Source organism: Grammomys surdaster, unplaced genomic scaffold (assembly GCF_004785775.1).
Source record: "Grammomys surdaster isolate TR1022 unplaced genomic scaffold, NIH_TR_1.0 265, whole genome shotgun sequence".
Classification (NCBI taxonomy): domain Eukaryota; kingdom Metazoa; phylum Chordata; class Mammalia; order Rodentia; family Muridae; genus Grammomys; species Grammomys surdaster.
In genome coordinates, this window is record NW_021604706.1 from 2427005 (window position 1) to 2446127 (window position 19123).

The following is a 19123-nucleotide window of genomic DNA, read 5'->3' on the forward strand; positions in this document are numbered from 1 at the left end:
TGCCTCATAACATTGTCAGGGCAATTTTCCCCCATCTTACAGGTCCTTTGCATGTGTATATATAATGGCTTATGGTTTGGGGTTTTAATGGAATTCCTGAGTGTGCAAACGTGTGTATCTCTGCATCTATATGTGTTTCTTGTGCTTTTTCTTTGGCGCTTTTTCTTGTTTTGTTGTTTTGTTATATTCCTATTTTTATTTGTTTTATTTTATTATTATTCCTTAGCTGCCTGTTTCCTCCCACCCCCAAGGAGAGACAGAAAGGGTGTGTATCTGGATGGCAAGGGAGGTGGGGAGGTATTGAGAGGAGTAGGGGAAGTAGAAACCATAATTAGAATATATTATGTGAAGCAATTCCATTTCCAATGAAAGAAAAGAAAAAATTAATATCCTATGCAGGTGCACACACTTTCAATCCCAGCACTCGGGAGGTAGAGGTAGGTGAATTTCAGGCTAGCTTGGTCTACATAGTGAGTTCCAGGCCAACCAGGACTGCATAGCAAGACCCAGTCTTTAAAAAAATTGCTTTAAATAAGTGAATTGACAGCTAGACATGGTGGTACAGATGGTTTTAATCCTGGCACTTGGGGCACAGAGTTAGGTGGGTTTCTGTGAGTCTGATGCCAGCCTAGTGTACATTACAAGCTCCACACAAACCAGAGATAACTAGTGAGACCCTGTCTTAAAAAATTCTGTTAGGCTGGAGAGATGGCTTATCAGTTGAAAGCACTTTTCTTAGAGAGGACCTAAGTTTGATTCCCAGCACTGTTCTTTCAGAGGTCCTGAGTTCAATACCCAGCAAACACATGGTGGCTCACAATCATCTATAATGGATCTAGTGCCCTCTTCTGGTATGCAGACATATATGCAGGCAGAACAATGTGCATAATAAATAAATGCTTTTTTTTTTAAAAAAAAAAAGACATCAAAGTGAAACATTAGGGGGCTTGCAGAGATGGCTCAGTGGTTAAGAGCACTGACTTTTCTTCCAGAGATCCTGAGTTCAATTCCCAGCAACTACACTGTGGCTCACAGTCATCTGTAATGGGATCCGGTGCCTTCTTCTGGTGTGTCTGAAGACAGCTGCAGGGTACTCCGCTGCAGGGTACTCATATACATAAAATAAATAAATAAATCTTTTTAAAAAATGAAACAGTAAAATAGGAAAGTTAAAATTAAAAAGATGAAGACTAAGTAAAAATAATAAGTATACATAACTGATGGCAGCTCACAACCATCCATAACTCCAGATCCAGGGGATGGCAATTAGTGAAAATGACATAGAAACTCTCATGAATTCAGTTAGTTCATGTAATGACTAAAGTTAGGTGTAGTGGCTGATATTCAAGAAGAGAACTGAGTTTAAGACTAGCCTGGGCTATGCATTGAGTTTCAGGCCAGCTTGATCTAAAAGTGAGAGTTTTTCTTGAAAACCAGAAAGAAAAGAAAAGAGAGAGAAAGAGAGAGAGAGAGAGAGAGAGAGAGAGAGAGAGAGAGAGAGGCAGACTCTACTATTTTATGCTGATGATACTTGCAATACACGAAAATGTGATTATCTTTTTTTCTTTCTTGTCTTCCCTCTTTCCTTTCTTTCTTTTTATTTATTTATATTTTTGAGACAGGGTTTCTCTGTGTAACCCTGGCTGTCCTGGAACTCACGCTGTAGACCAGGCTGGCCTCGAACTCAGAAATCTGTCTGCCTCTGCCTCCCGAGTACTGGGACTAAATTCGTGTGCCACCACCGCACAGCTCTTTTCCTTTTCTTTATTAGAAATTTTAAATTATTTTATGTGTATGGTTATTTTGTGTGCACGTATGTCTATGCACTATTTGTGTGGCTGGTACCCATGGAGTTCAGAAGAGGGGACTGGAGTTACAGAAACTTGTGAGCTACCATGTGGGTGTTGGGAATCAAATCCTGGTCCTAGGGAAGAACAGCCAGTGTTCATCTCTCCAGTCCCTCTTTTTCTTTTCTCATGGTTTGCTTACGAGAAAATTGAGAGTGATTTGGCACAGAGAGACTTCAATATCTACTTTTTTTTTGAAGTGCTAGGGGTGGAACTCAGGGCCTTACAGCTGCTAAACCTGCTAATGAGCTACAGCCCTAGTCCTTGATTGACACTGTAAAGTATATTTTATTCTCCTGTATGTGATTGTCATCTAAGAGGTTTACTGCCTCCATCTGCTAACCTAGTCCTAGACTTGGAACCTATAATCTAATCTAGGCCTCAAATGTTTTTAGCCTCTGAGACTTATTGTTAAATAAGTTCACTCCTTCCTAGTTCTTTTTGAACTTTGGCTGGCTGGTTCAACTCAGCTGTTCTGGCTAAAACTCCTCTCCAAGCTGACTGATTCAGTCTGGTTTCTCTCAGCTTCTCCTGAACTGCTCTGCTTGGCCTCATACTAACTTTGGCAATCTGTTCTGATCCCTCTCATTCTCTGGATTCACCAGTGTCTAGCTTGTTCTCTCTCTCTGCAGCCTGTTTCTCTATAATTGTCCTGGTAAAAGTGCCTCCTTCTCTCTTTGCACTGCCCCTCAAGTAGCCTCCCTTTCCTCTCTTCTCATAAGAGTTGGCCATATCCCATTTTTTCAAACCTTTCTCTGATTCGCTCTTTGTCTGCCACTCAGTTAGACATCACTTTCAAACAAAGGTGCTTCCTTCTTCCTTCTACAAACTAACTTTACCTTGGTTGTTTGGGATTAAAGGTGTATACTAAGAGTTTGTCTGTATTCCAGCCAGAGGGATTAAAGGTGTGAGCTAAGACTGAGCCACAACATAACACAATCTCAGGGTTCACAGTGTGATCAAATATCCTGCAACATGACATTTATTGACTGTTTGTATGTGGTAGAACAATTCTAAATGCCTTTCATGTCTCATCAAAGTATTACAGATAGGCCCTTATTGTCCCTGTAATATAGATGTTGAAACATGAATAAATGGCAGAATTGAGTTTTGAATGATGGGCACATCAGAGTGGCACATTGCTTGAAAAGGAGATTGGGAGCATAGGAAGTAATTAGAATGTATGGCAAGTTCTGAATGTTTTTGTTTGGTTGCTTAGTTTACTGTTAAAAGCCATCTAAGGTTCCAGGTGCAGATTAGGAACTAACTGGCCCCTATTATCCCTATAGAATCCATTAGGAAATGAATTCTAAGAGAATAAGTGACTTGCCCAAGGCCACTCAGTTGAAACATGATCTAGCTAGTTTTAAATTAGCATTACTTTTCTGCTATAAACTCTTCCCAGGCTCCATATCTCCCTCTCAACAAAGTTTCAACTTGTCAAGGCTGGGGTCATCAAAATGGGTCAATGGGTAAAGGCACTTGCAGTCAAGACTGACAATCTGAGTTTTTTCCTTAGAGCTTACATAGTAGAAGGTATTCTACTGCTTATACTGCTGTAAGGTGTTGTCTGTCTGACATCCAAATGAATGCAGTGACATGTGCATGCGTGTGCGTGTACACATGCATGCATGTGCGTGCGTGCACACACACAAATAAATAAATAGCTTAAAAGTTTTAGGATAACTATTGTATAAACTGACAACATGACTGATCCATGGTATAGGTTGGGGGGAAGGTTTTTATTGTAGATATGAGAGATTAGCAAGAGACATCTGGAAGAGTACAGAGCAGACAGAGAAAGATGTAGACTGAATTCGGCCCGAAGACTGAACCTGGCCATGAGAGAGGCAGGAGCAGAGCAAAGAAGTAGAGAAAGGAACTTAGAAAGAATAGAGTTGGGGAGCAGAAGGGGGGATAGGGAGACAGAGAGATAGCCAGCGAGCATAGCTGGAATAGAAGGGCTACAGGAAGAAAGAGTAGCTGGGGGAGCAGGGAGGAGCCTGTGAGCTTTGTCACAGCAGCGGCAATGTTTGTTCTGTTTCCCCGTTCTAAAATACTGCTGTGGTGCTGGTCAACACAGGTAGAGCAACAGGACTTGGTGAAGACAAAATGTAGAATTCTCCAATCCAACTTGGAAACAAGGCCTTCAAACTGATGGGAAAACAGCCTGTTGAGTTTCCCCAAAAGGAAATCTCTATTTAAAGAAAAAAAAACTTGGTTTACTTAGCTGTAGATAAAGTTTAGCTTTAGGGAGTTAAGGGGAGGGGAGGAGCTGAGAAGAGCTGGGATGCTAGAGCGAACTTTGAACTGTAGAAGAAGTACTAGTGAAGCTGAGGAAGCCTGAGGCCAAGCATGTACTTTGGTATACTTATAGGCACCACAGCCATTTGTCCCTTCTGCCTTTTGGAATTTGAGAAAATTGGGTTTCTTTTGGACCTGATAGCTACAGGCTGTGGGAAAAACTGAAACAAGGCAAGCTTTAACAGTTAACACATTAAAGATAACCTCAGAGGCACCAAAATGCATCCGGGTCACTTTGACGAATAAAAACATAATACTTCCTCTCGACATAATTTAATCAAGAGAAAACTCAAATTTGAATTTCTCCACTTCTCTCCCTGTCTTCCATTTGTCTCTAATCTGTCATTACTGGCCTATCTATAGTCTTCTGTTACATGTGTCTGTGTCTGCTCGAATGCTGTCTTATGTCTGATTGCTCCTATGTATGAATTCTAAGAGAATAAGTGACTTGCCCAAGGCCACTCAGTTGAAACATGATCTAGCTAGTTTTAAATTAGCATTACTTTTCTGCTATAAACTCTTCCCAGGCTCCATATCTCCCTCTCAACATATCTCCCTGGACGCCATCTGGTCCTAAGAATGGGAATGGGCTTTGCTCAGTGTTTATTGGACAGAAAAGAAACTATCACATGATGGAAGGAATCACAGAAATCCTTAACAGAGTTTACAAGGGAATGAGCTATATTGACTATATATACACACACACACACACACACACATACACACACACACATACACACACACACACACACACACACACACACACATATATATATGGTGGCTACATGATGGCTCACAACCATCTGTAATGGGATCCAATGCCCGCTTCTAGTGTGTGTGAAGAGAGCTACTATGTACTTGCACACATAAAATAAATAAATCTATTTTTTTTTAAAAAAAAGATCGAAGCTATGCATTTAGCTTAGGTTGTAAAAGCTGATTCATGGGAAACTCAAGGTATTTTGTTACTCTCTTAGAGGCATGTTAAGCTTGTCTGGTTTTTTATGTTATTTGTTTGAGATAGGGTCTTGCTATGTAGCTTTGACTGCTCTGGAACTCACTATGTAGATCATATTGGCTGCAAATTCATAGAGATCCACCAGCCTCTGTCTCCAGAGCATATACCACTACACCCAACACAACAGGTTACATTTAAGCAGGCCGAGTAAACAGTAGAAGAGGTTACATACATAACTTTAAGTGTTCTAGAGTGATTATTAACTTTGTTGTGAGGTATGCCAAAAATTCAGTCTTTGAGGCGGGTCAAGAGATATTTTTGTTAAATTGTATGCCTACAGCAAGAAAGACAATAGGGCCTCTCAGAGGGAATGAGGTCCTTTCATATAACAGTTAAAGGAAATGTTAGAGCTCTTATGTCATGGACCATTTGTATGGGGCTATCTGTGCAGGGCTGTGTTTGAATAGGTAAGAAATGAGCATCATCTCATTATTATGTTAAGATCAAACCTTTTGCCTGTCCTGAGACTGGACATTTGGGGTGCTTTTGTTTTCTGTCTGTCCCTAATGTGATTTTTTTTTTTTGGAGCAACCAGCCTGTTTTTGGTTCTTAGTGATCTTGACTCAGGAACACAGTGTCAGAAGGTCAAAAGTCGTTAAAGCCACACTGAAACCGTGCTTTTTTTTTTTTTTAAAGACACGGGCTTACTATTTAGCACTGGCCGGCCTGGAAGTTGCTGTATAAATCAAGATGGCTTGGAACTTGTAGATATGCACCTGGCTGAGCCAGCATTAAAGGCTTACACCATTATAGTCATGGAAATGACAGCTTTTAACCTTGTTGCTCCATGAGGCAACAAAAGTAAGAAACCGTGAACAAGGTGTGAACAGAGGCAACATAGAGTTATTAAAAGAAACTGAGGGGGGAAAAAACTTCTGAGAGTGGGAGGGGCTTCAAGGGAGAAATATTGATGTGATGCCCACTGAGTGGTCTTTCATAGATCATATGGCAAGAACTGGATGAAGGGAGACTGAGGTAATCTTTATTGGAACTGGTCATACGCAAGTACGTGGTAGGGCCCATAAGGAGTCCTCTCACCAGATTCATGATCCATCAGACCAAATGGAAAGGTGATTCAACCAGAGAAATGGTCACACATGACTAACTCATGATCTGCCAGCTGCCCTGCCTTGACTTCCCATGAGATGCTAGCTTGGAGTTTCTCTCCATTTAATTAGATTTTGGCTATAGGCTTGCTGTAAGCTGCCATTATTAGGTATAGGTCCCTTGTATCCCTAACCTTTCCAGGACTTTTATCATGAACAGGTGTTATATTTTATCAAAGAACTTAACTGCATCTAATGAGATGGCCATCAGATCATTTTCTTTCAGTTTGTTTATATAGTGGATTACATTGATGGATTTTCATATGTTGAACCATCCCTGCATCCCTGGAATGAAGCCTACTTGATCATGATGGATGATCTTTTTGATATTTAGGTTCAGTTTGCATGTATTTTATTGAGTATTTTTGCATCTATGTTCATGAGGAAAATTGGTCTGTAATTCTTTGTTGGGTCTTTATGTCGTTTGAGTATCAGGGTATCTGTAGCCTTATATAATATATTGGACAGTGTTCCTTCTGTTTCTATTTCATGGAAATAGAGTATGTTGTGTATTTATTTTTTTATTCACTTCTAGAAAGTCCTTATTTCTGTCTTGATATATTTGTCATTCAATAACGAGTTGTTCAGTTTCCATGAGTTTGTAAGTTTTCTCTTGTTTTTGCTGTTGATATCCAGCTTTAATCCATGGTGCTCAAACAGAATGCAGAGTGCTATTTTGATTTTCTTATATCTGTCGAGATTTTCTTTGTGTCTGAGTGTGTGACCAATTTTGGAAAAAGTTCCATGAGGTGCTGAGAAGCTACATTCTTTTGTGTTTAGGTGAAATGTTCTGCAAATATCAGTTTGGTTTATAACTGAAATTAAGTTAGTTTCTCCTTTTCTCCATTTAGTTTTTGCCTGTGTGACTGGTCTCTTGGTAAGAGTGGGGTATTGAAGTCTCCTACTGTCTGTATGTGAGGGTCAATATGTGATTTAAGCTATAGTAGTGTTTCTTTTACAAACTTGGAAGTACTTGTGCTTGGAGCATAGACTTTAAGAATTGCCATGTCCTGCCGGGCGGTGGTGGCACACGCCTTTACTCCCAGCATTTGGGAGGCAGAGGCAGGCAGATTTCTGAGTTCGAGGCCAGCCTGGTCTACAGAGTGAGTTCCAGGACAGCCAGGGCTACACAGAGAAACCCTGTCTCGAAAAACCAAAAAAAAAAAAAAAAAAGAAGAAAAAGAAAGAAAGAAAGAAAAAGAATTGCCATATTGCCATGTCCTCCTGGTAGATTTTTTTTCTTTGATGGGTGTGTAGTATTTCTTCTGATGAGCTGTGGTTTGAAATCTATTTTGTCAGATATTAAAATGGCTACAGCAGCTTGTTTCTTAGGTGTATTTGCTTGGAATATCGTTTTTCAACCCTTTACCCTGAGATGATGGCTATCCTGGATATTGAAGTGTGTTTCTTTTTTTTTTTTTAAATATTTATTTATTTATTTTATTGACGAGTACACTGTAGCTGTCTTCAGACACACCAGAAGAGGGCATCCAATCTCATTACAGATGGTTGTGAGCCACCATGTGGTTGCTGGGAATTGAACTCAGGACCTCTGGAAGAGCAGTCAGTGCTCTTAACCACTGAGCCATCTCTCCAGCCCGAAGTGTGTTTCTTGTATGCAGCAAAATAATGGATCCTGTTGTCTCATCCATTCTGTTAGTCTGTGTCTTATTTTTTTTTTAAGATTTAGGGGGTTCCTGAGTGGGTGGGGGATGGGATAAGGGGACAACATATGAAATGTAAATAAAACATCCAATAAAAAAATTTTAAAAAAAGATTTACTTATTTGATGTATATGTGTACACTTGTAGCTGTCCAGACACACCAGAAGAGGACATTGGATCCCATTACAGATGGTTGTGAGCCACAATGTGGATGCTGGGAATTGAACTCAGGACCTCTAGAAGAGCACTCCGTGCTCTTAACTGCTAAGCCATCTCTCCAGCCCCTGGCTGCATCTTTTTGTTGGAGAGTTGAGATATATGATGGTAACATGACCATTGATTGTTGATTTCCTGTTATTTTGTTATTGGTGGTGGTGATTATAGTGTACATATATGTATATACATATATTCCTAAATATAATCTGCTCAGTCCATGTAGTGTTACTTATACATATGATTTCAAGGCTGCCCATTTAGCAGTAAACAACCAACTGCTGTATTCCTTCCTGAAGAGGACCATCTCTCCTGCTCCGAGCTTTTGTCAGTTGTCCATAGTTCTTGGTATATGGTTGATATTTGAGAGCTTTTTCCCATCCACCTTTGCATGCCTATTGGAGTCATCCTTGTTCAGTTCATGTTTGAGTAGTCATGTTGGTAAGACTTTGTTAATAGAACATCTGATATTCCTTGTAGATAGACTTTCACAACAAACTCCAGTGTCCTCTGGCTCTTACAATGTTTCTGCCCCACCCCACACCCCCACACCCCCACACACTTTGTGATGGTCACTGAGCCTTAGATTTGTGAGTATTTTGTAGATGTGTCCATTGAGACTGGGCTACATAACTCTGCATTTTGACTGGTTTTCTGTAGTCTTATTCATCTGTTGCAAAGATAATTATCATTAGTGAATGGTGAGAACTACACTTATCTGTGGGTATAAGGACAAATATGTAGAATGTAGTTGGGCATTCTGCTAGTTTAGTAAAGTGATTGTAGGTAGGTAATTGTTTAGGTTTCAGGTATCAGGAATGATTTCCCTCTTATTAAGTGGGCTTATTTTTATTTGAATTACGTTTCTATGTATTTGTCCATTTGGGAATGTGTAGCTATAGAGTGCAGGTGCCGAAAGATTCCTGGAGAAGGCATCAGACACCCTGTAACTGGAGTTACAGACAATTTTGTGCTAGGAACCAAACTTAACTCCTTTACAAGGGAAGTCCTCAACCTAAACTGCTGAGCCATCTTTCCAGTTACAAGATTCTTTTATTCCAATTGTTTTAATTATATTATCTCTCATAGTACATACAATATAGCAAATATATACACACATATCTATATGTGTATATAGGATATATATATATATATATATATATCTCATATAAAAGTTGTAGAGTGGTTGTAAAGAGTTCAGAGGCTACAGCAGAGTTCAAGTGTTTGTCAGAACTGAGAAGCACAGAAGCTTATGGAAGTTCAAATAGAGTCTGTATTGATAAGGTATCAACTGAACAAAGCTGAGAGCTAGCTGCTGGCCACTGGCCTTAGAGTTGAGCTACAGGATCAAAGATAAGCTGTAGAGTTTAGTCTGGTGCAGAAGTGAAAGGGTCCAGCTAGCTCAGAAGAGTGAACAGGCAGATGGATGAACAGATGGCAGGTCTAGATAGGTAAACAGGAGGTTGAACAAACAGCCGTTCAAGAAAACTACATCAACAGTAGGAACCAAAGGGAGTTTATGTTTCCAGGACGGTGAAAAGTTCTCTGCCCATCAGTCCTTGATGCACACACCAAGTAACTAATGAAAAGTCAATAAAGGCTGTCACCATCTCAGTGCCAGGTGTTTACTCAGTGTTCTATTGCTGCGAAGAAACACTATTCCAGTCCCTGACCCCGCAGAGGCTTGTAGCCACATCATAATGCAACAGTGGATTCAGTCCAACTTCAAAAGTTGCCATAGTCTTTTACAGTCTTAAGGCTTGTTTAAAAGTCCAAAGTCTCTTCTGAAACTCAGGACAATCTCTTAACTGTAAAATCAAAATTTTAAAAATCAGATTATATTTTTCCCACATACAATGGCATTACCATTCCAAAAGGGGGAAATGGGAGCATAATAAGGAAATACTGGACCAAAACAAGACTAAAAACCAGCTGGGCAAACTCCAAACTCTACATCTCTATGTCTAATATCTGAATGTTCTTCAGATCTCCAACTCCTTTCAGCTTATAGCTTTGTTGACTGCAATACCTCTCTCTCTCTCTCTCTCTGTCTGTCTCTCTCTGTCTCTCTCTCTCTGTCTCTGCCTCTCTCTCTGTCTCTCTCTGTCTCTGTCTCTCTGTCTCTGTCTCTCTGTCTCTCTCTGTCTCTCTCTCTGTCTCTCTCTGTCTCTGTCTCTCTGTCTCTCTCTGTCTCTCTCTCTCTGTCTCTCTTTCTCTCTGTCTCTCTCTGTCTCTCTCTCTCTCTGTCTCTCTCTCTCTCTGTCACTCTCTCTCTCTGTCTCTCTCTGTCTCTCTCTCTCTGTCTCTCTCTCTGTCTCTCTCTCTCTGTCTCTCTCTCTCTCTCCTTCTCAGGCTGGTTCCATTCCCTGATAGCAGCTCTCCTTGGTAGGTACCCCACAACTCTGGCATTTCCAACATCTTGGGATCTCCAGTGAAATCCACACTACACATTCTCAGTATTATCACACAATGGACTTTCTAGGTCTTCATTCAGGGACACCCCCAACATACAACTGGCTTCAGTGACTTTCCTTATCCACAGAGGGAGATTCCACGACCCTATTCTTGTATCCTTGACTCTAAAGCCAGAGCCATGTGGCTGAAGCTGCCAGTTCTGCTGTGTGCTGGGGGACCCTTTCAGTTACATCTGCATCAGCTTTCTGGCTTTGATGGTTGCCTTCGCTGCTTCGGCTCTTCTTTAATTCCTTTTCACAAGTTGGAAGCTTAGCTGGGTGAGTTGTTGTCCTCAGGTCACCACTCCCTTTATTCCATTTAGCATCAGGCTTTTCTTTGAACTTTTTATCTGCTTGAGTGCTGGATTTAGTTTAGCTCCATTCCACTTCTTGGTGCCCATTTTCTCCTCAAACTGTACATTTTGTGTTTTTCCTTGCTCAGCTTGCTCCTTTTTATTATAGATCTGCTTAAGATTGACCACTAATAGCCATATGACAGAGTCAATACTAAGCTGTTTTGAAATATCCTATGTGAATATAAAAGTCTTCAATTCAGCCTTAGGCAGGTAGTTTTATTTTATTCTATTTTATTCTATTTTATTCTATTTTATTTTATTTTATATTTTATTTTATTGGAACATGGGCAGAAAGCAGTCACATTATTCTCCAAAATATCACAAGAACAACTTCCAGGCCATTTACTAATGTTCTTGCCCTCTGAAACCTCTTTATAACCAGCATTGCTCCCAATATTAGTATGGCCCATTAAGCCCTGTCTAAAACATTCAACTACTTTCCTAATTCAGAATCCCAAAGTGTTACATATTCCTCCAATAAACATCATGGTCAGGCCGGGCAGTGGTGGCGCATGCCTTTAATCCCAGCACTTGGGAGGCAGAGGTAGGTGGATTTCTGAGTTCGAGGCCAGCCTGATCTACAGAGTGAGTTCCAGGACAGCCAGGGCTATACAGAGAAACCCTGTCTCAAAAACAAAACAAAACAAAGCAAAATCATTGTTAGACCTATCATAGCAATATCCTGCTCCCTGGTACCAACTTCTGTCTTTGTTAGTATTCTATTGCTGTGAATAGACATGACATGACCATGACCAGGACAGGATTTAATTGGACCATGCTTGCAGTTTCAAAAGTTTAGTCCATTATCATTGCAGGGACCATGGTGGCACGCAGGCATTCATGCTGATGTAGAAATACCCAAGGGATCTAAGTCCAGATTTGGAGGTATCAGGAGAGAGAGAGAGAGAGAGAGAGAGAGAGAGAGAGAGAGAGAGAGAGAGAGAGAGGAGAATACATTAGGCCTGCCTTGTGCTTCTAAAATCTCAAAGCCCACTCTCTAGTGACACATTTCCTCCAATAAGGTCACACCTACTCCAACAAGGCCACACCTCCTAATCCTTCTAAGTAGTGCCACTCCCTGATGACTAAACATTCAAATATATGAGACTATGTAGGCATTTTTATTCAAAAAACCAGTGTCCAGTTTGCTCAGTAAATTCATTGAGCAGCACCCTTTTCACTCCTAGGAATAAGCTGTTTATGGTTTGTGCTATGTGGGTAATTCAAGACATATGTTACTATTCATGCTTCCACCCAGGTGTAGAGTCATCCTCCTCCTCAAAATGGATTCCAAAGCTGCTTGTAAGATGAACCCTCTCAGGCTAGCAAATACTTGCCTGCTAAGTATCTGCCATACAAACCTAATAACCTGAGTCTCATGGTAGAAGGTAATAACTCCAGGATCTCATGGTAGAAAGAGAGAACCAGCTCTTCATACTGCAGTATGTATGCTTCCACACTCACACACAGACATACCACACAACACAAAATATATATTAAACTTTTTAAATAAGGTCTTTCAAATTAGTTCACAGTCTGCCACACAACATGTAGTAACTTGAAGCATTGCACAGCTTGATCTCAGCAGAACTAGCTGGATCCTGAAAGGAACTTAGATTGGATTAAAAGCACAGCCATAATATGGCAGTCTTAGCTATAATATTATATTGCAAAGTGGACTTGTAGGCCAAGGAACTAAGGTATCTTACCCAAAAGCTTTAAGAACCAGTTTGGGTGTGGTGGTGGACAACTTTAATCCCAACACTATTGGAGGCAAAAACTCTGAGTTCAAGGTGAAAGCTTGTCTCAAAAACAACAAAAGAACATACCCAGATCTATGCCAACAATGTAGAATAGATTCAAGAATAGTGCCCTTCATAAGTAAGATTGGTCACACCCAATTGGGGCACACACATATCCCTTTAAGACAGTGGTTCTCAACATTCCTAATGCTGCAACCCTTTAATGCAGTTCCTCATTGTGGTGATCCCCAACCACAAAATTATTTTTATTGCCACTTCATAACTATAATTTTGCTATTGTTAAGAATCACAATGTAAATATCTGTGTTTTCCGGTGGTCTTAAACGACCCCTGTGAAAGGCTCAGTGGACCCCACCCCCAGGAGTCGAGAACCACAGTTTAAGGTATCTTGGTAAATCAGTTTAAAAAAACAAAACAAAAAAAAAAACCTTTTCTAATGGCGCCACCTACTGGGAAAACAAGTTCAATACACCCGTATTCAGTAATCTAAGCTATAACTCCACCTGCTTGGAAATGTCCTGTCAACGTCTTGGGGGAATATCACACTCATTAAACCCAATATCTTCCTGTACATAAGACACTGAACAGATCAAGCAGAACCTGGCTACTCAGATGGTTCTGAAAAATATATAGAAAGTTTTGACACATGATGCGCCCGCCTCGCCAGCAAGGATGATGCAACAACAGGATCCTTCCTCACGCACTTTATTGGGGAACATACCATTGATTGCAAAGCGAAAGACCCCAAGCCCAGAATGGGTGCTGCTTAAATAGTTATCACGACTGTGTATAAATGTCTAATTGGTGCTTCTTGCAGAACTTCATTTACATACTGCTTGGGAGGGTGAGGAGCTGCTTCTGAAAGATACGCAGGCTCACAGCAGGTGTTTACGACCCTGAATGCAGTTGTTTTCCACCTCAAACATCGGTGCCAAGCGCCATCTTCTAATGGCGGCTCCTTACAGACACATCTCCCCAAATGATGAACCTTTTTTTTTTTTTTTGGAAAGGTATCATTATGATAAAGACACCTTGACTGCCTGAGAGAACTAGAGTGACATGAAAATGACCTACACATGCTAGAGGCCAAGTGTGCCGGAGGGTCTAAAGTGAATCTGGTAGATTTGCCAAGATGGGATTGTGAAATTGAGGACAGATTAGAACACTTAGGATGGTGTGCAGGTATGTTAAAATGTTAACATTGTGTGTATAGTTGAAGAACTAAAGAATAGCACAGTAAAATCAGTAAGTTGTACAAAACTGACAACTTATTCAGGGACCTGGTAGAGGGAAGCAGGAAGCGGGACTACAAGGCTGAGAGAGCCAAGGGCAGGAGACAGATGGCAGTGGCTGCAGGTCTCATGTAGCTCAGTGCTCCCAGCTCCCTGACCTGACCTCCGGCTCCTGGGGCCCACCTGGGCGGTCCACTACCCTGGGCATGGCTCCTTTGAGGGACCACCAAACAAGGTCTACCAGGAGCCTTCAAAAGTTGTCAGCTGCCCTGAAGAGCAACAGCGACAGTGTCCCACAACCCTTGAGACCCCTTTCAACCCAGAACCCTCAAGTCGGTGAGTTTGGTCAGCCCTGCCTCTAAAAACCCTACAAGCTCAGGAACCATTGCATCCAGGCAACATAGTCAGTGTTGTTTAGACACTCCTCAGCCTGACAAGTCAGAAGAAAGGACTTGGCAAAATGAAGAGCTAACCAGCCTGAACTGGCTGCTCAAGTGCAAGAAATAAGTGTTTTGGGGAGTCGGCCCTTAGGAATGCCAGCCCTGTCCAAGAACTAGACAGTAACACCGCACAGGTCTCCACCTACTCCTTGATACCCTCCAATGACAGTCAGAACTTCAGCTGCAAGCCTTCCTGTTCCTTTAGCAACCTCATGTTTATGGCCATCCAGGACTCTCCAACCAAGGACCTGCCAGTGAAGGATATCTACAACTGGATCTTGGAACATTTCCCATATTTTGCGACTGTACCAACTGGATGGAAAAACTCTGTGAGACATAACTTGTCATTGAATAAGTGTTTCAACAAAGTAGACACAGAGACAAGTCAGAGTATTGGTGAAGGATCATTTTGATACATACACTCATCATTTTGTCAATTAGACAAAATCTCATTCGAGCTTTGAAAAAGACAACTTACTACCTACTTCCCACTCCTCAGATACATCAAAGGCCTACCCACTTGTAAGGGAAGTAGCTTCTTCAAGAAGAGCAAAGCCTGTCTGCAAGTTCTTGATGTTGATGTCACCAATTGTTAGGAGCCGCATTCACCATTACGAGATGGCGCTGGCTTCCCGCTTCCCGGTTCTTCGTGAGAGCCTTGCTTGAATGTGCACCTGCGCAAGGCACGAAAACTAGTATGCTAATCAGGCGATATTTAGGAGCCAATGAGCGTGCGGCACGTCTCATAGGGCTCTATATAAGCCGTGGGTTTTTGGGGCTGGGGTCCTTTGCTTCACTACCATCTAGAAGAGCTGTAACAATAAACTGCTGTCAGAAGAATCCTGAGTGTGGCGTTCTCCTTATCGGCGAGGCTGCGCGTCACAACCAATGTCATGAAACTTTTTTTTTCTTTTGTTTTTTTGAGACAGGGTTTCTCTGTATAGCTCTGGCTGTCCTGGAACTCAGAAATCCGCCTGCCTCTGCCTCCCAAGTGCTGGGATTATAGGTACTGCCCGGTGGTCATGAAACTTTTGAAACCCATCCTAAGATGCCTGCAAGTCTTTCTCCAGGAATGATAGAAAACAAAGCCCACATTCTGAGCAGAGAGCTGTTTCCTGGCATCCAGCCATGTCACTCCCACTGGGAAGAGATCAGCTTCGAGGAAAGGGGTCACCAGACGCCAACCAGGTAGGCACTAAGAGCAAACCATCATGTGGCTTCAAGGTGGTCAATAGAGACCCCAGGGAAGACCACAACTATAGCCGCCTTACAAAGTCCTACAAAGCCCTGGACAGCTCACTTGACAGTGACTCCATTTCCTCCTCCTCCTCCTCCTCCTCCTCCTCCTCCTCCTCCTCCTCCTCCTGTTCCTCCTTTCCCTCCTGCTCTTTTCCCTCCTCTTCCTTTCCCTCCTTCTCCTTTCCCTCCTCCTCCTCTTCCTCCCCTCCTCCTCTTTTCCCTCTTCCTCCTCTTTCTCTCTCTCCTTCCCTCTTTTACCACCACTTCCACTGCCACCACCACCTGCTTTGTTGACAACCTGAAGGGGAGCTTCCAGCACCATGAAAGCCACCACAGCAAGACAAAGGAGGTGGGCAAGAAACCTAGCCAGGAATTGGGGGAAAGATGCTCTGAGGGACCATGGGTGCTTCTCCCAGAACAGGAAAGGCCAGCACCTTGCCAAGGCTGGTAGGATTCCCAGACCCTGGCTGCCAGTCAAAAAGGGAAAAAATACATAGACATCACCACCACCCCCTGCCCCTGAGAATGACTAAAAGCAAATGAAAGAGGCAGCCTGGTCATTTATGCATTTGGAGGGGATTCCATTGCATTTGAATAATGTCACTAATCCAGATGGCAAGCAAAGGCATAAAAGGGGGCAAAAGGACAACATATACAAGTCACTAATTTGTTTTGAGCTTATGGACCGCTTGATTTCAGCACGCCAGCAGATTCTAATAGTTTGTGATAAGATTTGCAATGTTTTCTTTTTTTTTTTTCTTTTGTTTTTTGGTTGTTTTTTTTTTTTGATTTGCAATGTTTTCATTGGTTGGTTTGCTTTTTTTTTCTTTTAAAACTCCCCATCCTGTGTTTCAGACGTTCAAGTATTTTATGTTGAAAGGAGACTGAAGCCACCTCATTGACAACTATTTTACAAAAGTTTCTCATTGTCTGAAGACAAAATCACAATTACTCTTGTTTCCTGCAGCCTGTCACAGGGATGTCAAAGTTAATGCTGCAGGAATCAGTGGCACATGCATCAGTCAGAAGGTACCAGTGCAGAGTCATTCAGCCTCAACTTGTATGTGTAAAAGGACCAACAGACTGTTAAAGCACACTATTACAGTCTCTAGGTTAGAGATTGCCACGCCCATCAGGAAAACAACATGAACCCCTCTTACAACTCTGGATTTTGTTCATTAAGGACTGGTGAGACAGATCAAAGCATTTGTCACCAAGCCTGACAATTTGAGTTCAACCCCTCGACCCTCAGTCAACATATAGAGTCTGATAGAATTTGGTAGGGAATTCACTCCAAGCTGGGCCTTTCTTTATTGCCAGGGTCTTCAGTACCACTTCAATCTCATTCTTTGCTATGGGTTGTTTTAAGGGTTTTTCTATCCCCTTCAGCTAATTTTATTAGAGCATATGTGCCTACAAATTTATCTGTTACCTCTAGACTTTCTAGTGTATTGTTTTAAATATACCTTCTCAGAAAATACTCGTGCACAATCCTCCAGATTTCATTGTCATTTTTTGTCCCCTTTTTCTATATTTACTTTAATAATTTGGGCCTTCTTGTTCTTTTGGTTAGTTTTACTAAGAGTTTGTGAATCTTATGTCTCTCTGAACCAATTCATTATGTCATTTATTATTTTATTGTTCTTTCAGAATTTCTGAAATCCCTCGACCTTCATTGTTTCCTTTCTTCTGGTGGTCTTTGGCTCAGCATGTACCTATTCTAAGACCTTAGGGTACAGGATGGACTTACTTATTTAAGTTCTTTAAAATATTTCTTGATACATTGTCTCATGCACTATCTCATGTCATACAGCTGAAGATGACCTTGAGTTCCTGGTTTCCCAGCCGCCTACCCACCCCTGGTATTTTAAAATAATTTTTAAAGATTTGTCTATTTTACTTTATGGGTATGAGTGATTTGCCTGCACATATGCATGTATACTACATGCATGCATACCTGGTACCCACAAATGTCAGAATTGAGTATCAGGTCCTTTGGAGGTGAAACTACAAATGGCTAGCCATGGACTCTGGGAACCAAATCCAGGTCCTCTGCAAAAGCCACAAGTATTTTTAACTGCTGAACCATCTTTCCATCTCTCTCTCTCTCTCTCTCTCTCTCTCTCTCTCCTGTTTTTTTTTTTTGTGGGGGGGGGGGGGGTTTGGGTTTTTTTTTTTGGGTTTTTTTTTTTTTTTTGGTTTTTTCGAGACAAGGTTTCTCTGTGTAGCCTTGGCTGTCCTGGAACTCACTCGGTAGACCAGGCTGGCCTCGAACTCAGAAATCCTCCTGCCTCTGCCTCCCAAGTGCTGGGATTTAAAGGCGTGCGCCACCACTGCCCAGCCACCTCCTTCTCTTTACAAAATATATTACACTTATTTGTTTATTATGTGAGCATGTGTGTGTGTGTGTGTGTGTGTGTGTGTGTGTGTGCGTGTATCAGATTTTTGAGGGGATTGTTTTTCTCTTTTTTCCATGTGATTTAGAGATTGAACTTAGGTCATTAGACTTGGAAAGTCCCTTTACACTCTGAATCATCTTACAGGCTCAAGTTCTTTCTGAATTTTTTAACGCAAGTACTCAGCCAGAAACTTCTCTGTTAAAAACAAAACAAAACTGCTTTTTCAGGCGAGCTACATGGCTCAGAGGATAAAGGGGGCCTACTGTCAAACCTGTTGACCCTAAGCTCTGTCTCACATTGTAGAACGAGAGAATCTACTCCCACTGGTTGTCCTCTGACCTCACATGGACACTGTGGCAAGTATACACTCATATACACGAATAAACAAGCAAGCAAACAAACAAATAGAACAGCTTTTGCTAGACAAGTATGTTGGTACACACCTGCCATTCAGAACTGGGGAGCAGGAGTGGGTAGGCAGCTGGGAAACCAGGAACTCAAGGTCCTCTTCAGCTGTATGACAGGAGATAGGGCATGAGACAATGTATCAAAAAACAAACAAACAAACCAAAAAAAGAACTGCCTTTTCTGTACCACAGATATTCTGATAAGTTCCATTTATTCTATGACTTTTAAAAACTTCCCTCCCTCTATTTCTTCAACAGCCCACTAATGGGTCCTGAGTGTCTTTTTCAGTCTCCATACATTTGGACAGTTTCTGTTACATATAATTTTTAGTCTTACTCCATTTTGATTTGGTAAACATACAAGAAATTATTTCAATTGCTTTCTATTTGTTAAGATTTGCTTTATCTTCCCCCACGCCAGGAATGATTCATTTTAGAGAAATGTCCATGGGCTTCTGAGAAGAATGTGTATTCAAGCAGCTGTTGCATGAAATTTTCTGTAGAATTTTATGAAGTCCCTTACAGCTATAGTGCAGTTTACCACTAAGAGTGCTTTGTTGCCTTTCTCATCTAGATGGTTTATCTTTTGATGGCAGAAGGAGTATTGAAGTCACCCACTGTTACTGTAACTAAACCTGTCTGTCCCTTTGTGTCTGGTTGTGTTACTTTAATGAAATTGGGG

At 41.5% G+C, this 19123-nt stretch overlaps 1 pseudogene; it reads left to right on the forward strand.

Moving 5' to 3' along the window:
* The first annotated feature begins 13895 nt into the window (after positions 1-13895).
* LOC114628191 lies at positions 13896-16784 on the forward strand (annotated as a pseudogene).
* The last annotated feature ends 2339 nt before the right edge of the window (positions 16785-19123 follow it).